The following is a 22,781-nucleotide window of genomic DNA, read 5'->3' on the forward strand; positions in this document are numbered from 1 at the left end:
GAATTATTATTTCCTTTGAAACGTATGTAAAAATATGTAGAGATAAAATGTTATGATAAAAATCTTATTAATTTTACTATTAAATTTGTTCTTATTTAATTTCAATATTCAATTTAGATTTTACGGGTGTTTCAGGGCATATTATTAATTTCTTAACTTGTCTAATTTTCTTACGCTATTTAAATTCGATTAAACGTCCGTCTTTCTCGCCCTCTTGTAATTGTAATTTTAATCTAGATTCGCGACAAGTTGTTTTCGCCGAGATAAATTCGCGAAATTGCTTTCTTTGAAACTTCATAGTTATCCTCACTGCTGACCCAATATTAATCTCATTCGCTTCGTGCCACGGTAATTAGCCTTCGCGTCTGGTTGCTCGTTTCGAGCATCGGGACACAGTTTCTCACCTTTAACGGTCACTTTGCGTGGTCAATTCACGTGCGCCACTTCTTCTAGACGTGACCGATTCTTCACCAGACTTCTACTTCCATCTTTCTGGTACCATCATAGCCAATGTGTTTCTTATTCTTCTGCAAAGACTTTCCACGTCGTCGTCATGAATTCCACGTTCGATCGATACTCGAGATCTCACGTTATTTTCCTTCCGTGTACCTCTCTAAAAATCAGACACCTGACCACCATTCGAAGAGACATGAACATTTCCATGCGGCAATTTCGACGCGAAATTTCAGTCAGCCAGAGCAATTTCATTGGCCAGAAGCATAAAACCAATTTGTCTAAATTTTTCACATTGTTTATTCGAAAATTATACCACCGACTATTGCTTAATGTTCACATCGGATATCAGCCGTCATTATGCAACCAGTTTAACGTTACAACGCGCTTGTTAGTTCACGTTTGTAACAACTGTGGTCACATTTGCATACGATACGAGATTCCTCCTGGAAACTCTGGCTTTAGATCATTAAAGTTAACTCGATACATACGAAGCAGATAGAATGTTCCTTTGCCTTCAAACGAAATCAGACTTTCAATTCGTTTCATATAACAGTTTGTTGCGATATGAAGCTCTGCTTTCGTCGAAACAGAAGTGGATGGGATACGTTCAAGTCAGACACTTACACTCGGTGGCGGAGACGAGAGAACAGGTGGAAGTAAATATTAATGAAGTTTAATTGAATTACAGTTATTGTTACATGCTTAACGCATCTTTGACCGGTCACGAGTTAACTCGTGTTTTCATGGCCAAACGTTGCCGACCGCAAAAGCTGTTGTGCACCATTACACGTAGGTGATCGTTACGCTGTTTATCATACGAAAAAGAAATATTAAAAGTTGAAATAAAAATAAAAATATATAAAATTTATGAAAGTTTATTTATATTGTTTTACTTTCACATCCAATTATGAAATAATAGTCGGTGACATGAGATAAATTCTCAGTAAAATTGTCGGTCAACAATGTGTTAAGTTTTATTTATTATATATCCTTGCAGTACAACAAATTATTTACCTGATTATTATAATTACACGTTTACATTTTTGTGTAAACAAGCCGCGTTTTCTAGTCGCTTATTTATTAAATCGATTAATCCCACAAAACAAAAAGTAGACAAAATTGATGAAATTATGTAAAATAAGCGTCAATCGAAAAGTGCTTCGGCACTAGAATCTCAACAATTTCAAAAATTCCTGCTAACCATTGCGGCTTAATTTAACGATGTTTCAGCAATACCTATTTCCACCATCTGTTCATTTATTTCTGTCCGAAATTGTAGTCGGTCGAAGAATATGGAACATTTGATAGAACTCGACATTATGGTCAAGAGCTACCAGGCTACAGACTGGTGCTTTAATTCTCAAATACAAGAAAAGGGACGGAATAATTCATAAGGGGGTTGTCGTTTCCTCGGCGTTTTGTGCGTCCGGAGCTTCCACGCGGAATAGGTCCTTTTCAAGCGGATTATTCCACAAGCTACCAAGCTAATGCAGCTTCCAAGCAGCTCGTACCTTCGTCTAGCAGTTCCTGCTGCGCCTGGCCTGTAATCCGCCACTTGGGAAATACTGATCCGCCATCGAACGTAAAAGGGACAAAAAGAAAAACGCGGAGAGAAGATCACAGATTTTCCTGCGGCGCGACGAAGAGATCCAAGTTGCCTTCCGCTAGACACAACCCACCAGTTTTTGCTGGCTCGACGAACATGATTAAGGAAAATTAATTATCTCCAGTCGACCATATGAAACATTTGTTTAACCTTGTCGAATTAGTTTTCGTGGACTTCGATAATTAACTAGCGACATCCTCGAAGACATTACAGTCGACTAATCGGGATAATTGAGTAACTCGACTTTCCTCGTATCATTATCTACCATTTTGGAATCCTTTCTATTCCACACAACTAGTATTTGCTTCAGCTCTACTTCAATTTCCTTACTCTCGTCTCGATTTATCATCCAGAATTTCCGTCTACGCTTGCCAATTTCCGTGTGGCTTTTGATTCAAGATGATCTCACGATCCTTTGCTTCGTATTAATTAAATTGACCACGATAATCGGTACAGCGTACGTGATATAAAGTTTTCATAGAATGGCTCGCGATAGTATTTTGACATTTTCAATAGGAAACTTGTATGTCCATATTGTACGTGCTACATGAAACATTTCGAAATTTCATTTCATTAGCACTGCAACGTGACGTGGCTGATTAGTTTTGTTCTTTTTTGACAAGCTGGAAGGATTAAATTTATTGATCAAGCGTAAAAAGATTTCGAAGAAATTGTAATTGGTCGGAATCGCGAAGAAAATAGCAAAGATCGCCTTTTACAATTTTTTTATTGGTACCTGGTATGAAAATTTCAAGAATACATTTTGAAGATTTATGCCAGTTACATACATGCTGTGAATTTCATCGGAACCGGCTGACGTTAGTATGAGCTAAAAACGGTTAAAAACGGTGAAAATCACAGTTTTCGCGAATTTCGGCCTAAAATCTACAGACTCATATCTTTCGATGTCTGTTACTTGATTCCATTGATCAACAGATTTCGATAAAATGTTCAGCATATCTGTAACTGGACTACGGCTTTTCACGCATTTAGAGGAAATTTAAAAGTGCAAAATTGCACAAAATATATACACATATATAGTAATATCAAAAGTACTTAAAATATTCAAAGTACTATGATTTCTCTAATACTTGTTAGGTCAAACAATTTTCTACCGAGGTTCTTCTCTCTTAATTGCATTCTCAAAAATATGAATTTACATAAAAATCCGTAGTCTAATCTAACTGACATAATGTGTTGTTTAAATTTTATTACAAGCCCAGATAAAAAAGATGTGGAAAGTGACCTTTACTTCCTATTTCACAATTCCAATCATATTGCTATTTCTTCAAATTATCTTTACACGTCATCCAGTAATCTAATCTTTCTAACTTTTCAAGAAAGGTCAAGTCGCATGGCTGAATTTTAATAAAGTTATTCTGTTTCAAAGAACGTGTGCTGATATTTATTGATTATCGTCATCAGGGAAGCCGTGCTTCGCTATAATACTCATGAATCATCGTATATTTATACTTGGGCAGACGTTAAATGAAGATAATATATAGGATAAAGTGGAAGATAATATTTCGACAGATATGGCAGAAATATAGTAGGATACGATGATTATGATAACATGGACATGATACAATGTCTGAATGGATTTAATATAATTCTTTTAATTAATCATGACACTAGGCTTATCTCCGCATCGAATAATCAATTGGAACGTGGATATAACGATAAGAAAATTAAAAGGCACAAGAGGAATGTAACTTTGCAAAATTAAATCTGCTAAATAAGATGTGCAATTTAACAGATAAAATAATTTGCGAGACCTAAATCCTTAACCGAATCATATTTAATTTCATTATCTTGAAAATGCTTTTTAAAATTAGTCTCGTTCCAGAAATTGTATAATATACGTAACATGTTTATAAAATTTTTTCTATGAGACGTATTCAGATATAATACTTTCGTAAGCCCCTGTTTATTTGGCAAGGTCTATGCCGTATTCAGTGTTCTACTTTTTTCGCTAGATGCCGAGGATACTCGATAATCGAGTGACTTTCGTGACTTCGAGTGATTTCGTTCAACGTCCAACGAACAGCTCGAAACCGAATACCAGGAATAGTAAGAAAGTATTTACCAATCATTTTAAAATCCTGAATAAATCACGTACATTTGTTAAAGATAAACAAGAAAACAGAATTAAATATTCCAGAGTTACAAGAGATTTCCCCCTCCCCTTTTTTTTTTAACAAGCTTTACTATTCGTCGTGAGAATTTAATATCAACAATTTGTGTCTCGCGTGACTTACAAAATTTTAGTAATAAGATTAGTCCAATTGTATAAGAGAGCTCTGGAATAATTTATTTCGGGTTTATTTGCATCTTATTTAAAGAGACAAAGCCCAAAGAGGGACTGGTACTCTCTTTTTTTCGAGTTTCTTCTACACAGAAGGGAGAAGCAAGCTTACCCTTCGTACAATAAATAGAAGGAGCTACATACGTTCTTTAATCGTGAAGATAGCGGTAAACTTAGGAAATTTGGAAACGTCAAGGGTATCGTAAGGTTTCTGCAAATCTTTTTTATGGATTCCCGTGATTCTCGATTTACTGCCGCTTTTCGTATTTCTTGTGCGTATTAAAGGACCTTGCACGACGCAATCTCAGCGAGAAATCTTTGCAATAAAACGTCCAGCTGTTAACCACAGCTGCTATCGTTGATAGAAAAATTTGGAAATGTCGTAAAAGCCCAGATTGTCGAAGTAACATGCGCACGTTGCTGAAGTAACATTATGAAAAACAATTTAGAGGAGACAATTATTACAATAGAATTTCTCGAATAATTAGTATGACGTGGGCTATATGAATAAATAGTCGTGTTTGATTTTCATTATCAGTTTTCCATTAAATTTAGCTGTTCTTTTGGCAATCTCCGTAAGAGATTCAAAGCAAACAAATCCATCGACTGTAGGTATTTATTAAACATTTCTGAATTCAAAATTAAAGAGAGGAAGAGAGAGAGAGAGAGAGAGAGAGAGAGAGACAGTAATAAATTCACCACTTTTTATTTCGCTAATCTAAAATAAATTTATTAAGCAAATTTGTCAATACGTTTAACAAGACCCACCTTTACCTAGTTTGATGCAAATGAGAAACGATAAGTGTTAGCAACACCATTTCCAAGAAACTTGAGGTACTATGTCAAACTTAGTTGACACGAGAAGCAACCACTGTACGCCCAACTGACGGTCACGGAATACATTACTTCTTGATACAATCTCCCTGCTTGATTTCCCTTTACCTTTGATTTTCTCCTACCTCTGGAAACCACTCTGGTATTTAATATTAACACAGTTCTTTAGATGGAACAACTAGCTCTCTCGATAAACTTAAATATAAATAGAGAACTTTGTCACGAATTTAATTTTAGAACAATTAGTGGAATGTTTGTCAATCTCCATTCAAAGTGAATAAAATTCGCGCTATGAAATTCCTTTCATGAATAAGAGAGTGGCTACCGACTCAGATAAATTGAAAAATTAGTTGCGAAGAAGTAGAAAATGTTTTTTTATTCCCGTAGTTTTCTTACGCCAGGCGAATTAAAATTGGCAGAGTTTTCTTATCATGCAGATTTCTGCATGTTCATCTAATAAACTGTAAATTCCTTACGGCAAGCCACGCCGATTCTCCACGAAGCTCTTATCGAACAAGATAACTAGAAACTTCTTCCTTCGCTCTACTTTCCGTACATGCGCTAGTTTCTCTATACATATTCGTTTTTCCATTTTTGCTGCAAACGCTTCTTCGCTTCGATGATCATCGGTTGATAAATCAAAGGCTTTATTCCAGCTTATTCTAGTCGAATTTTTTCCCTAGTTTTAACCAAAATTCCCTTCCCTTCCACCCGTATTAATTTTGTCACGCGTAAGCAGCTGCGTTTAATTTCGCCCTTCATGCACGAACTACAATTCGTGAAATACAATTTATACGACCACCAACTCGACGATTCGCATTCACACGAATTTTTCGACCGTATTTTAAATGCAATGAAATATCGGACCTAGTCAGAATATAATTTCTATCAAATTATTCGCGTACATTGCAATATTACTCCATAAATTATTCGTTGTATTTCTATGCAAACTATACGTAGTGTCGGGTAAAATACGGTGATTCATGAAAGTGTTTGAATAATTATCAAACCGCTTGTACGTGTGTCGTATAAAACATTTCGAAACTTTATTAACGTTGTAATGAGACTGTAATATTGGCAAAATTTTAAACGAATATCAAACCTACTCACAATCGTTTTGAGGGGTAGTTTCGTGCATATGAATTTTCTGTTTGAAGAAACAAAGGATGGTTTCTAATATAACGAACAAACGACTGTTCAAATACCTCGCTGCCTTTTATGAAGCTCGTAATCTCTTGCAACTCCTGTACACATTTTCAGATTTCTGTCAAATTTTCCCAATATAATCGCCATAATCTTTCTCTTGGTACAGGGTTAATCAAGTTTTAATATGTTTCGTACAACACTCATACCATATTCAGAAAACTCGTTAGTGGATAATTTACACAAGAATATTGCCTCGATAGCGCGACGCAAAGAAAAGACAGTGGTTCGATGATAATTCAATAGGAATTACTCGTTAAAATGGATGCACGTTGCAAATGACCACGTTGTCAATTTAAGGCGACGTTAACAGCATCGTGATCACACGTTGTCGGACCCAAGGCATTAATGTTTAAAATTAGAAAACCACTTGTAAGTCTGGCTATATATCCGCGTGTTAGAACACTCTGGCCGAGCAAGAAATGTTTGCCTATCAATTATTCGCCACTTCTTCTACTGCACGTATTTACGTACATATATGTTGCACTCTATCTTTTACTCCGCACCGAAAAATCTTTTTCGTATGGCTCATGAAAATTCACACTTCTTATGAACTCGCAATTGGCAGATTTCTCGATCAAATTGATCCACAAACACATATTTCTTAAAAAATGGATACAGCGATTAAATATAAACAGAGATTTGTTTCATCTTCTGAACACTATAAATCACCTTAATCTGAAAATTATCATAAATATTGGAAAGAATACTCTACTTTGGTTGTTTCACATATTTTTCAATATTGTCTGCATTTTTGTATCTTTAAATTTTTCACAAGTTTGATAATTCGTCAATAAACGAAATATTTAATTGTCAAATCCTTTTGTATCCTTCGATTATCAAATTATTTTCAAAATTTCGCACTACTTTTTATTTTATATATTAATTATCGTCAAATCTAAAAGCTATTGTCGAGAATTATTTCGCAGTTTTTATTTCGGACCGATTTTCCGTTAAAAATTATTAAAGTAACTCCTCTGTAAGCTGCAAATGTGCCTGCAATTATTTCTAATGATATTAGAATTTTACGAACACTTTCGTGTTTGGTTATCTTGTAAAGTAAAGTCGAACAGACTTAACTCGATGTGTCCTGTTTATCGGTAACTCGATTCGCCAGAGACTTCGTAAATGATTTACCTTTCACGTTGCCTTCCCCTTTCCACCACTGTAGAACTTTGGCCTTCTTAAATCCGCTCCGCTTAAATTCGCCGCGTTTCACACGCGTTTAGTTTTGCGACTGTCTGGCAATCATACAATGCACACTTATGCGCCATTCACTCGTGACGTTGTCGCAACTCGGTGCTTCGTCGTTTCACGTTCCTTCGACCTTCAAGCCGACTAGATACTCTTCTTTGACATTCAAACAAGAATCTACGGAACCAGTATGTAAGAAATTATAACGAAAATTAGCCGGCCGTAAAGAAATTCAGATTTTCACGAAGAAGTTCGAATTCGTTTCTTCATTTACCACTGTGATAAAATGGTGGAGATTAGAAGGAAATCACTTGGCGGAAACATTATAAAATATGAAATGTCAAAGCTTGTTAATCTATGTATTATTTTTGTAACGTTTCTATCTATTATCGTGATTGCTTTCGTACGTTTAATATTTTTTATTATTGCTATTATTATTACTACAGGTAACTTTTTCAAATAGGGTGTTTAGAGTAGGTCGTAAACATTTATTGTTGCAAGGAGAAAATCCACCGATGGATATGTTCACTACGAGATATCAATTCGGCGAAATCGACAGCGCGCCGTAAACTGAAGCGAAACTTGGATTCGCTGAGGATCCACGCTCTCTCGACGCAGTCGCAAAACACGATGCATCGTTTTGTCTACTCTTTCTCCTCTTTCGACGCCTGACACTCTGGCTGAAGGGTGCGCCTCCTCGAACCACCCGTTTTTTTTTTCAAATCGTAATCGAAAACACACCTATTCGATCTAGGAAGAATGTTCATGTTAACCTATTTCTCTCTTCAACCTTTTTCTTCCATATACTAAAACCAACCACCCAATATTCCAATTCTATTTTTGTCAAATCAACAAATTCGATAAGCAGATGAATCTGCCTGTATATTGAACGATGCAATTTAATCGGAGTTAATTAGAAATTCATGATAGATAATCACGTTGGATTGTGGATAAATTATAACTGAAATTTCTAATTATACAGTCGGTTTAATTACATTATCATGGATGCAACATTCGTGTAAATGATATAATGAATTAAGAGTACACATAAACCGCGCGAGGATAAATATTCCGCGCCAGCTTGGAATCGCCGAAGAGAGCTCGCGTTCATAAGTGGCAAAGATTTCCCGTAGGAATGCATCTGTTGCACTTGGTCGATCCGAATTAAATCAATACGACGCAACAGTAGCCAAACAGGGGCGTTATTTATTTTGCATTCTCCACTGTGCACTATGTTTTTCTTTCAACATCGTCACCGATGGTCGCTCTGGCGGATTAACCACGCCAGGAATTTCTAGAATCGACCAGATTACGACTACGCAGCGCCGCGTTCCTTGTTGCGTTTGCGAATCCACTTGGAATTCAATTAGAATTCCTATGGTAAGTGACAACAACCAACAGATACACATCGAACCGTGACGCATACAGTTGTAGAATTTCAAGTTCCTCGCGTCGAAACGATTGGTAACCGTGTTCAAAAGAAAGAAAAGCACGCTAATTTTTCAGTCTACAAGATTCGATAGTTACGATCGCCAACTATATACTGTTATACTGTGAATTATGTACGAACACGTGACGAAGATTTCAAGTATTTTGTGCTGAAATAATTGCTAATCGTAGTGCACGAAAAAGAAAAAAGAAATACGCAAATTTTAAAATATTTGAGTTTCGATAGTTGTGGATGGCGAAACGTTTGTAGATTCGATAACACGTGGCAAGGATTTCAAGTTTCTCCTGTCAAAACGATTGACGACTGTGTTTCACGCAAAAGGAAGGAAACAAAATTTCGGCTCTGAGTTTCGTTAGTCGCGAAACGTTCGTAGATTCGTTAACACGTGACGAAGGTTTTCAGTTTCTCGCGTAGAAATAATTGGCAAATGTGCCAAAAACATAAAGCTTCGCTAATTTTTTAGTCTTCGAATTTCGTTAGTTGCGATCTTGGGACGTTCGTGAACGCTTCGTTAATATGTAACGAGGATTTTAAGTTTGCCACGTCGAAACCAGTAACAACTGTGCTCCACGAAAAAATAAAATTCCGCTAATTTCTTAATTTTCGAGTTTCGTTAGTTGCGATCGTTCGTACACGATTCGTATTATTGTGGGATAGGAAATTGCGTTAGTTTATACATTTAGTTAATTTATGCTCTCGTTGGATATTTCGTAACCTTTGCTCGTGATTAATCGACGAATTACTCTAATATGCTTCGCTTCTAAATTGCTGTAAAAATTTCGCCGCATATACCAATGTAATTTCGGTCTATCGGGAGTGTCGATCAATTTTCCAGCGTGAATATAATTCTGCAAGTGTCGAATCATCTACCGCGCAGAAATGGATCCTGTCGGTATACAGCTGCTACTGGCGGTCCGTTTGATCGATTACGATAAAAAGACGGACTTTTAATAAAATTATAGAGCCAGGAACAGGATCCATTGAAAGGAGATCTTCGTTCAACAAGCTTCGAGGTAAGCAGAGATATTGACTCGCCGTTGTAACAATTAATCCTATTAATTCTCGATTTGCTCGATGGTCCCTTTTCCTCACTGATTTGTCCTTTGTATGGCGTTTACAATCGTTTCATTAGAGTCCTGATGAATTTCAGTGTATTTAAATTCAACTTTCAACCGTTCAATTTTAAACGAAATATAAATAAAAATTTCGTGGTTTTTATATATTCAATTCGTTTGCTAGATATTTATTTTATCCTTTCTGTCTCGGTTTAAAACGTTGATATTTTCGTCGTCGGATTAACTAGATCAATTGACAGCGATACGCATGTTCACAGATTCGTGTTTCGTCATTTCCTGTTCGCTATCTATTTTTCCCTTTTTGCGTTTCATTTATTTTTCTTTCCAATTACATCGTCTCTACTAAACAAGCAAACAGAAAGAGAGAGAGAGAGAGAGATGATTTTGTGGTATTTTTGGAATACCATCTTCTTCAGGTCATCCGAAATTTTACCACCCTTCCTTCTGTCATCAAGTTATGATCGACCCTGTTCCATCCGAACGAATAAAACGAGCGTCCCGCAATCACTGTCATCTTCATAACCCACATGCTTCAACTACAGAACGATAGTGGGTTGTCCAGATTCGCCGTTTATTTACCAATCGTTATACCATTTTGTCTGGTTTGGTTAAGTAGGAAGCAAACAGGGATACCCTAAGCCGGTTAGGCGTTTCGTTGAAATTGTTATAAAGGTATACATGGTACAGTCTGGTCCCCGTGCCAACAGAAACGCAGAAGGAAAATACAGCATGAAAGGAAAATACAATGGTCGATGAATGTCCCGAGGGAAGAAGAATAAGACCCGTCGACGCAAAATCTTAATGGATTTCGTGTCTATCTCAAAGAAAGCTTCTGATAATCGAATATACTATATACCACTAACATTAGGAGATATCTGAACGTGTTTTAGCGTTTATAAAAAAAAAGAAAACATTTGATACGTTATTTTATGGACTCAGCAGTTCAAAAGTATATAGACACTTGGCTATTTCTAACAAAATGTATTTTAATCAAAGAATTACTTAAATGAACCTGCGAGCATTTTATTCTTTATAATTGCCATAACTGCGTATAATAGAATATTACGATACAATTACATTGACATTTAGAAATCAATATGGAATAATTAATATAAATTATTAATAATTAATGATTGATGGAATAATTAATTGTATATCTGTTACTATTTTGTAATTCCGTATCTTTAGATTTTCCAATTTGCGATATAAATTAGATTCAAGAGCAAACTGGGTTATGTATGTCCAAGCTTAATTTTCCCTTCTGTTTAAATTTTTTAAATATTTGAAAAAATTCTAATTATCGATGTCTTTCGTTTACACTATACAATTCATTATACTATACGCTCATGAAACGAAACGTTTGAAGCTTTCTCAATAGAAGTAAATGTTTGAGGAAGTACAATTGTATGGAACGTTAAGGATCGAGGATCTAAAGAGACCATTTAAATGTATAAGTATTTGTTGATTCTACAAGAAACATAGTTAGTGCCGCCTCCAATTTTTAATTTATTATTGCGCACATTTCTATAAAATTCACGTATTCTTAATTCTAGTTGACCAAAAGCGTCCAGATACTTGTGTAAGGTAGTATATGTACTCTAGTAACAAAAAAAAAAAAGAAAAGAATAAAGGAAGCTAACAAGGAACGAGGGAAAAATGAATCAACATTTATTTTAAATTCTGTATGGTAACTTTTCAGTGCAGCCGCTCGAAGTTTGCCGCGATTAATTTACACGACGTCGAGTTAGCAGAACTTCGCCGCTGGTTCAAATCCATAACTTTCGGTATGACGGCAGTGGTTTTATCGCACTCGACGTGGCAGTAGTTTGTACGTAGCCTATCTGTTGGAAATTATTGAAGAGGAATTAAAGCAATCCCGATGCGTGCAATGATTGAAACCTATTTTGTTATTGAAATTAAAATGCCTTGATAATAGTATTATGCTATTTTTCTCTAACACTCTGAGGAGACGTCTTGTTGTGTTTCATAGAGGTTGCGTGTACGAAAGAGAAACCAGAAACATAGGAGTTAATTGAAACGAAGTGAAGCTGGCAAGCGTATCAAAGAAACCAAAATCTCGGTGTATTTTTAATTATGTTAATTAAAGCTCCTTAATTCTATTATGAGCTCCGAATGTTTATGTACATTCATATTTTTGATATAATTAAAGACAGCAAGCTTAATTACAGTTTAATTAAAGATTTCGCTCATTGAACATTATAACGAGTACTATATTTTGAATATTTTATATCATACTATTGTCTGTTGTGTTTTCTTTACATACTAATTTTTATATACTAATAATTTATAATAATAATAACTTATAATGTTACTAGTAAGTTTAATCATACAAGTTTGTAACTGCATTATAATGTCTCTACAAAAATTAAAATGATACTATTTGCTCCGCGCGTTAAGAGTTACGCATAGTTACGAAGGAAACAATTCCGCGGTCAAACAGAACAGCGATGAAGAGAATCCCAGTGGGGGCAAAAAGTGGTGTTTAACGAAATTTGAAGCGCTCCACGTGGAATTTCGGAATCAAAGTGACATGGTATGTACACGATACGACCTATCGGGTGTGATGATGCCATTTTCACGCTACAATCGATGCAATCAAGAGCATTTAAGTTGACCAGAGCGTCGTTGGAATACCAAACGATTCCGTTACCTTATGCCAACCACTATCCGTTAAATTGCAAACGTCGATTCGTAGTATTCTAGTCGAAATGGGACAGACATTATGCAATTCACTCACAGAATTTTTCAAGGTATTTGATTTTTAGCAATCTTCATGTAGTTTCCAATTTTTTAGAGAAATTCTTGATATTTTGTTTCTTTTATTACCGTTGGTTAATTCGTAATAGATAGTTCAACTGATCAGGAATTACGATATCACAACATTATCGCACTTTGCGCGCAATCACCGTTATTCCTGATATACGGTAACTGATGTCCTCTCAGAGAATCGGGAATGGTATTTTAACAGAAATTCTGTGTCTGTGCCGTTCTAGTCGTAATTCGACGAAAGTATGCATTTCGAAACAATAAATCTCACGAAAGAACAGGTTATTAAGGTAACATTTTCCTCTCATCGAATTCCAACTGAAAATGTCAAATTTCTTTGCATGGCGCTTCCACGGGCATTCTTTCAGAAGTCTAATATCTTTTTTCTAATTTAGCAGCAATTGCTAGGCTGGATTATCGGTAGGTATTAAACTCATAAATAAGACCTTTAGTGTGGTTCACGGTACGGATATTGGATCCCCTGGTATAACTCCGAGAAATATTGACAATACGTGTTATGTCTTTTTATAGTATTCCAATAGATATAACGTTTGCAATTTTTTCTCAATTTGTGTGTCTTCAGGAATACCGAGAGACCGTGATATAATCCAAAGTGATTTTATCCCACATATTTTTTCGAATTTAATTAAGTGATACTTTACATGCATAGAAATGATATCTTACGACGGCTTAATAAAAATTTCCTTTTGGAACCATGAAAACCTAGACGTTCTTTTAATATCCATAGCAATTTTCTTCGTTCACTTTTCCTTTGGTTATATCACGTAAATAAGTGCTATCCATGCTGCAATTTCATCGTAAAAGCAAGCCAAACTTTTCAGTTGAGTATTCGACGAGAAAGTTGAAGATAGCTTCCATTAGCTAACACTACCTCCATCTGGTGGTCGTTAGATGTATTATTCCCAACGCGGGAGATTCTGATCGATGAAAGCCAGAATCAGCGTGCTCCATTATCCCTCCTGGATAAGAACAGTTGCACCTTTTTCTACCGCCAGAGTAAAATACCAACGATAAAACACGAATCTGAATATCCCACATATCTTTCATGGAAAGCAAGCTTTAAACGCCATCTGATACACGTTTGATCCAGGAAAAACAAGCGAAATTTTTGCCAACTTTTTGTTACTGACATCTACGAAACGACACACTTTAGCATTTGTTGGCTGTCCGTAATTTGTCGAATAACTTTCGAATTAACCATGTAAATTTTTCACTCAACGCGATTTGTGTGCTAGTTTTAAAGTTACTCATTCGTACAGCGATAATACCTCAAAATTGCTCCTCGCTAAGTTTACTTACAAAATTGCTATCTCGCCATACAACAGATTAAACCGACAGATCTATAATCGGCTTATGTTTGTACCGTGATAAAAAAGTTTGCTCGTATAATCGGTTAGCCAAACGAACGAGGGCGTAAGGTCCTCGCGGCGCCTGTTTCGCTGTGGATTCGTTTAGTGCCGCAAGAGAAACAAACAGTTGCTTTTTCCGTCGCAGTAAATTCATTCGTTTCACGGATCACTGTGTAGCTATGCATATATGGCCAGGTGGGAAAAGCACGAAACTAGTTTGAAATGGTAGGCAGTTTCTTTGAAAGAGCTATGCCCCACTCGACCGGAATTATAAAATCAGAGTCGAGTGTTTGCACCAAATATTTGGTCGGAGAACGAAATGGCAGGGAGGACAGAGAGAGAGAGAGAGAGAGAGAGAGAGAGAGAAAGAGAGAAAAAGAGAGAGGGGTGGGGAGAGGGGCGAGAAAACGCCTCCATTCGAGGCCACACGGTGTACACTTCACTGATCCATATTTCAGAAGACGGCCAACTTTCGTGTATTCAAAATTCAAACACATGTTCGAATCGAGTCGCGATTTCGCAAAAGCGGTGCTATTATGTAATCCATGATATTACCATCGTTGAAACTCCAATATCGAACCACAGGGACGATATTTCATATTCCATCAACAAGTCTTTTCGAATATTGAATTTTTATTTGCCTCCTGGTGCTATGTAATAGCATGTTCTGTAATTCGAGTCGAGTGGCTTTCCCAGATACGAAAATTGTATTCGACGTCGTTCAAGGGAACACGGTAACTTTAAAGTTTGAAACAGTGAATTTGTTTTTTGTAATTTTTGTGAAATTATTGATATATAGAATAATGCGCAAAAGCGGTATATCGAAAGTTCAAATTTGTAGCAAAATTACGGAAATAAATACGCGGCAAATTCTTAATTTTTATTCTAACATTTTTCTTAGATACTTTCGAAACTATGGTTCTTTATCCGGTCGTTATAACATCTACGCAACTATTGATGAATTTGTTCTAGAAGGAATATATTTCACACAATGCACTCTACAATGTAGAACAGAATTTAAATCATTTATTCAGTTATTCACGACTTCCTTATTCTGTTTCCATCCTCTTTATTGCTTAATCCTTCATTGTGTCATCCGTATTTAACAATTTGTAAATCGTATTTGCGTATTATGTGGTTGAAATAGCGGTTCAAGTAACCGCAAAATGAGTTCCATTTACCACTGTTGAAGGCGATTAAGAAATTTTAATTAAGGCCAACTACGATGGTACGGATGGACGTCTGAATATTCGCACGGTGGATAAATTCCCAGCGACGAGGACTCGTTCAAGCATGTCAACTCTTTATCTTAAACCGTTTTAATTACGATGGGACACGGAGTGGAATCCGCTAAGTCGATATGTGCAGATGGCATTGACGTGCACCCCAATACAACTACGATCACGCGAATGAAGTAAGTCTGTTCGTGGCTCCTTATTCTACCGCGAGAGTCCTTGCGTTTTGAGTATTCTCATAGAAATCATAATTCAACGAAACGTAGCTATTACCAGCTATTGCGTAGCTTTTTAGCTTCAATAATTCTTATACAAGGTATTTTCTATTTTGTCGTCAAAAAGGTGAGGGAATTTGCAAGTGAAAATAAGACAAATATGTTGTAGCGAATTTTACTGTAAACGCTTTATTACAAAGTTATCAGCCAATATTGGACACAGTTTGAAATATAAAATATGCGCATGGGAACAAATTTGTTACTGCAGAATATATAAAAGTAACTACGCGGGAAGAATTAATACAACTAATTAATAAGTTAGTTGTTCATATTTAATAATATTCTCGCGATATTTTCAACGTAATAAATTTCGAATATAATAAAATATTGACGTATCATTATTGCGATTTAAGACGAGTTGGTCGACTATTTTTACACATTTATCGGAATTTTCAAGCTGCAAAAATACACAGAATATAAAACATCAAAAATGTGTTTGAGTATTTTATTTACAAGTTTATGTCAGGTCTCACTAACGAAATGTTGTTATTTGTTATATGTAATAAATAAAATAATTCTCTACCTCGGGTGCATTTTTTAAATCAATTTTATATCCATAAAAAATATGTATTTGCATAAATAGTTTACTGCTAAATTTTACATAATATCCTTTTCTTCTTTTCACTTGTAGATTAAGCTCTTATAGTTTGACTAAAAAAATGGAAAACACCCTACGTGCGATATATATATCACGTAAGCGAATTATAACTCGACTAACATTTCTTACGCATTAATTTGGAAAAATATCGACGATCGTACACAGTCAATAGGAGATCTTTTCGCTTGAAAAATCGACGAGGAACTTTTTAATTCGTTACAATCTGCAGTTGTTTCGATATTTAACCGTACCGTGATTCGTTTTAGTCCGTTTGTATACAATCTGTATGAAACAGAATCATAAAGCTTTTAATCCTGTTCAAGCAATCTAATGAACCATAATGGCATGCATTCCTTTATTGTGAATTCTGCCGTAAAAACAATAGATGTTATGAATATTTCTCATACTCTTTCTCGATTTACGTGCACATGGATTAATAAATATCTATAATAATTGTTTCGAGGATCTAAACACCCACGGAAGATATCAATTTGGACCAGAAAAAAGAATTTCATCAACGAAAAACAGCATCGATCTTAAAAAGTAAAATTCTAGCAGTAAAAAGAATACAGCACACGCGTAACAAAAAGGACGATCTAGCAATACAAATAAATGTTTAAGTGGGCGTAATAATATCAAGAGGATTTTAGAAATGAGAGAAACACTTTGACGATTTAATAAAAGAAATTACAACAATACCAGGAAATAGTAGAAAAACCAACGTAAAGATATAAAATCAAACGGATTTCATCGATCAAGAAGCGCAGAGATTGCTAAAAGAGATTGCAACGATAAATGAAGGTATTGGAGAAGAAAATTCTATCGACGAAAGAGATAGAGAGAAAGAAAGAACGTGAAAAGGAGACGGGCGAATTGCACGATGTCTTGACTCGGAAACGACCTGCAAATTCCTAAGATATTCTAGGGTTCATAGGGGTGTATGCTAGAAATCCAAGGACGACTTAAGGTGCAATGAAATTGAACTATAAAGTTTTCAACGCGAAAGTACGATGGTACCATCTATATATACATGCTACACATCGATATCGTGTTATGCGTGTAACTGAATGTCGTTTGCATCCACCCATCACATTCTGCCATTACAATTATATTAACTTTCAACGAATATCATCGTAATAAATCAAGAATCTATTTAATGCAGCGTAGCTGTAACATTTCTACGTGAACTTATATTCAGCGATTCCTTATCGGCAGAATATATTAATTTCCATCGTGATTTGATCGATGGAATCAATTATGCTTGGTTACCGCGTGACGGCCACCTCGATATCAACGTGGTAAACGACGTCAATGGTGAAACTCGATCAGGTTGATCGAAATCGAAGGATCACCGATTCACGGGGGTAGCTTGCTATATCCCGACCGGATCGACGGCCGGTGGGGGTTGCTTCGTGGGTCGCACTTTCTGGCGTGGGTAGAGCAACCACCGCCAGTAGTATCGCGGTGACGAGCAGACGCGGTTGTCTTCTACCTTTCTCGCCGATCTTTCCTCGGTTTTCGTTCAGTATCCACTACGGCCACCTTCGAAACGACGTTCATCAATCGTGAGTAAATTGTCGCTATTCCACGACACGTAAATTCCTCGAAACATTTGAATCTTCCCTCCTGGATTTTCGCTCCGTTTGTCACTTTGCCTCCTTTTGTCCTTTCGCGCGTCTCGCGTGATCAGTGACGGGACGTGGAAATTGGATTGGAAATCAAACGTAGATCAAAGTAAAAGTGAGGAAAAGTTTGTGTAACGGTACTCTGCTCTATTGATATTTCTAGGTATGTGTGGAATTTCTGGCGCTCAATTCAAGAATAAAAGCTGCATGTTCGATCGGTGAAACGGTCGATCAACTCCTGACGTTCCGACGCAGTTACGTTGCACAAAGTGTACGTTTTAATCGACGAACTTGCATATACCGCGTAAATGATGTTTTTGTAAAAACAGTGCGTGCTTTTCATCGATTTTATTAGCTACGGGCAATCTGTTCCATAGAGTCTATTTAGATTTCGATGAATAACATTTCCCGCCCACGAGATTGATAGACGTGCCGGCTCTCGTCAATGTCGTCTTTGAACCACCGTTTTTCGTCGCGTGAGTCCAGACCGCAGCATCTAACAATGCGATGTATATAGTCGCGTCATTGCATTACACGCGCCCCTCGTCGGTTAAACGATCAATTTTAATTACGCGCACGAAATTGTGTCGCTAATTTAACGAGTAACTGTCATTGCCAGATCTCGCCACTAATCTTCTTGTTCGACACTCAATGATGTCTCCTTCGTTTTATTCAAATCGTATGCAAATACGCGTTGGATAGTTGTCGCTCCGATGAAGTTACCGCGCGGACCACGACGTCTATGTTCGATATCGACGTGAAAATTCAACGACACGAACTTTGAATCGGACACAAGAGGGTAGAAATTTGCAGCTTGCTTTGCATTTTTTAACTAGACTAACTGAACAGAAGCTGAACTATCTAGGGATGATAGAGCGGATGACTATTACTGGAAATTGAATTATTATTTTATCGCTAGATAAAAAGAAACACTCCCTTATCTTCACGCAGGCACACACATGCACATATTTTTTGGCCTAAGCCTACGTGTCTCGTAAGAACTGTATCATCTCGTCGTTGTCTGCTGATTTTAAAACTAAACAGAAGACTATAGGCGGTTGGTTTTTATCATCGACAGCTGTATTCCTTTAAACTATTTACAATATAACGCTTATCCTAACTCATACATTAACACTACAATTAATAAATTCAAAGAACGCCGCGTCCGGGATAGCAGAGCGTAGGTAGAGATTTCTACCGAAGCTATTAGTCGAGAAATTCTGATTAATTAACATTACAAGTGGCAATTTCCTAGAGAGAAACAAATCAGAATTATTTCGTCGAGGACTGTTACGTGTTAGAGTACGTAGGGGTATTTTGTAATTTGCATTTATTCGGTATAACTTAATATATGGAAATTTATATTTTCATTCATGTTTTTAAATTTTGTTCATTATATTTATCTTAATCTTGTTTCGATCAATTTTCATTAGAATATTTATATACGAGGCTACCGTCTTATCTTTTTGACAGATTCAATAACAAATCAGAATCGTTCTTCCGAAATAGAATTGTGACACGTTGTATAGGAAATTTTTTAACTTGCATCCCTGTGGTGAAAAATTGATATGCTTTTTAATGTGAAAATTTTATTCAAAGGAAACTTGTCTTTCCTTTAGAACTTATACTTTTCGTTGAACTTTGATCGATTTTCATTGTGAATTACTACGCTAATTTTGTGCAGAGAAACAAACACAGATTTGTTCTCTTGATAGAGATCTGTTTTATGTTGAATAGAAAATTCCTACGTAGAGGTTTCGTCCATGGCATTTTCCTATCGTCTTGATCGTTGAACCTCGATCGATAGAACGCCTCGAACGATATTTTAACATCCCCGTTATTTTCATAATTGAACGTTCCACGGGGGAATGATTCTCCATGACTTATTATCGTGTTTGGCCTCCTTGCTTCCGTGACGATCAATATTTGGATCGTCGCGATGCTTAAGGTTAGATTAACTCGTGTTTTTATGCGTCCCCAGCTCGCGTTATCGGATCGCGCACCTTTTACGACCAATTTCCCGTTTCTTTCCGGCATTCTGCGCCCGATCGCCACATTTACGGCGTTGAATCGATGAAAATGTAACACAAAGGTTGCAAAGACGGACGACGAATTACGTAACACAAAGGTTGCCAGCACCGACGAAGAATTCCGTGATGCATTCAGACAACGCGTAAGAAACCGACTCGTTCTCTCTCAGAAGCACTTTCGATTAATTTAACATCGAACTGGACTATGAAAGGCTTTCAGAAATTACATTATTTAGGAAACCGGTGGTGAGATGCATTCGCGATTCGAACGAGATCAAAGGAATTTTCTCGAATCTTCTAATTTCATTTCAGAAAAATACGATCGCGAACTGCCTTTATTGCTACATCCATGCGTTAGTAGTGTCGCACGTATACTCTAAAAGTGTCACACAACTGAAAACTATGAGGAAAGAACACGATAAGTTTCTTATTTTCTTTTGCTAAAAAACAGCTTTATAATTCAGTACGCCGTCGATCAGCCTATTACCAAAATTGTTTTTTGCCTCTGGAAGTAAACATATGTTTTCCCATCCTCTTCGCAAATTTTCGAAATTTATCTTGTTTCATTCTTTTATTCATACGGGCAACACTCTTTGGTTTAAGCATAATCAACACGAACGCACATTTATCAACGTTTTACGGTTTTATCCACTTTATCCGGAAACACGTGAGTATCTCGAGAACAATAAAACAGATATTACACGATTTCGAGGGGTTTATTATGGCGATATTTATTTCACCCCGAAAAATCCTTGAAAAGCCCTATATTTTTTTATTCCACGTTCCTGTAACCATCATGTAACATCAAAACATTTTCAGAACATTACCTGCTTCTACCACTACGTACTTTTCGCATAAAATATTATTGAAATATTAAATCTCAAACTTGATATATCGACATCATCGGCGTTATACATTGCTCTGGTAGACTTTATACATCATTGATGGTTCTAAAAAGAGCTGTTTGTGCGAGTACATGTATATGCGCCGAAATACTATTCCTGAAACGACTAGTCGTTGGTCCTTCTACATGTTTAATACAACTTCGCATCCTTCTCAAGAATTAATATCTGGATATGGATTTATGCATAAAATATAAGAAGCTCTTCGACGTCAGTTATAAAAATATGGAATAAAAAAGAATATAGTTCCCATTTAAAAAACACAAGCGTTACTTTCACAGGGTTTTTCGAAGTTATTCCAACATAAAATAAATACCGGTATAATATGTCCCCCTCGAAATTGAATAACATTTGCTTGAAAATCAATTTTCTTGTCTCATCCATAGTTCTCGAAATATTTACGTATTTCCACATAAAACTGACACACTGTATAATTTGAATATGACGTTGATCATACGAAGACGAAGACGAATGTCAAGCGTTTTAAATATGTTCTTATAAACGTGGGCAACAATTTACAGAAAAAGCATAGCCGGTGCGTGAGCGAGTTGGCGTGATCACGTATACGTTTAACACAACTAAATATCGGATGTATAGAATGAAGGAAATTTTCTGAATGTCCCCGGAGAAAAATCGAGCTCCGATAGCTGGAGAATTTCCGAGCAATTTATAATATAGTCGTTTGCAATTTTGAAGACAAATGTAGTAGCATTGGCAATGAATCTATGCGGTTCTAACGTAAACAACCCGAGAGATGTTAAAAGCAGATCGTAGTTGTAAAAAATTGCTGCAACGGGGTCGCCAATTTTAGAAGCAACAAAAACAAGAATTCTATGTTGAGAGAACAATGTTCGAGATGCGGGACGAACAGAACGGTATAAAGTTCTCTGAAAGTTAGAAGATTCTAAAAATTTGCAGACAGTCTAGCGATAATGGCGATATTCTCGTAGCTGCTTCGCAATTTGGAAGATTAAGTGTAAATATAATTATTAAGACAAAGTACTATTTCTATATTTTCATTTTATATCTCCGATTTTCTTTTAATCTCTCTTTGACTGTTTTCTGATCTAAACTTTGTTGAAAGGATTGAAAGTGAATTAATAGATGATGTACGCTAAGAACTCCACTCAAAATCTCATTCTGTATCATAGAATTATTTGCGGTGTACATGGAATCGAATCACAAGAGATACAACAATAATATAAATATCAGAATTGATGAAAATGGAGATCAAGAAATAGAAGTATATTATACGTAAGTTAAAAAGAATATTAATTTTGTTGCATCACATGGACCAGAGACTTCATCGTCTAACGTTTTAAATGAGATAACAATTCTTAAGCATTTTGATAATTTCTTAGTGATTCTTCAATTTTACTCAAGTTATCATGTTTCTGTTATCTCAATTTGTATACATGTCCGACATGTTAGTGCACGTTCTATTCGAGATCGGAAGCGGAAAATTACTTTGCGCGCGATCCAAATCAAACGCGAATCTGGTGAATCGGCCAGTTAAACGTACGTTGAACTTAATTATAAATAGGTGCAACGTCTTTCGTCGTTCGATGTTCTGCGTTAGAAATTACGACGATGCATGCATTGAATTTTATTCGGCTTTTTCGGATAACAACGCGTGTTTCATATTTATGGAATTTTGATTACTCCTTTATGGGTACCTACGTGAGGTATACTTCCATTAAATCAAATGGGTGCCGTGTAAACCAAACGAGATTAGCTGAACGTCGTTTTGGAGCAAAGAGACTTTAAATTGCGGTTATTTCCACATAACATGCAGAAAATCGTTTTCCCTAAGTCTAATCCTTGAACGAGGCGGC

General features: G+C 36.2%; 1 protein-coding gene across 3 annotated transcripts in view; it reads left to right on the forward strand.

Annotated features, from left to right (window-relative positions):
* The first annotated feature begins 7,768 nt into the window (after nt 1-7,768).
* The window catches only part of LOC100745570 (neuropeptide CCHamide-1 receptor-like), a 41,546-nt gene continuing 26,533 nt past the window's right edge, over nt 7,769-22,781 (forward strand). The window contains exons 1-2 of one of the 3 annotated variants that reach the window (XM_033319563.1): nt 7,769-8,978; nt 9,884-10,061. The gene's annotated coding sequence lies outside the window, so the exon portion shown is untranslated. Of the gene's footprint in view, nt 10,062-17,838; nt 17,955-22,781 lie in introns of those variants that run through there. The other 2 variants (XM_003487568.4, XM_012382744.3) reach the window with 2 other exon arrangements.

This window comes from Bombus impatiens, unplaced genomic scaffold (genome assembly GCF_000188095.3).
Source record: "Bombus impatiens unplaced genomic scaffold, BIMP_2.2 scf_0166, whole genome shotgun sequence".
Classification (NCBI taxonomy): domain Eukaryota; kingdom Metazoa; phylum Arthropoda; class Insecta; order Hymenoptera; family Apidae; genus Bombus; species Bombus impatiens.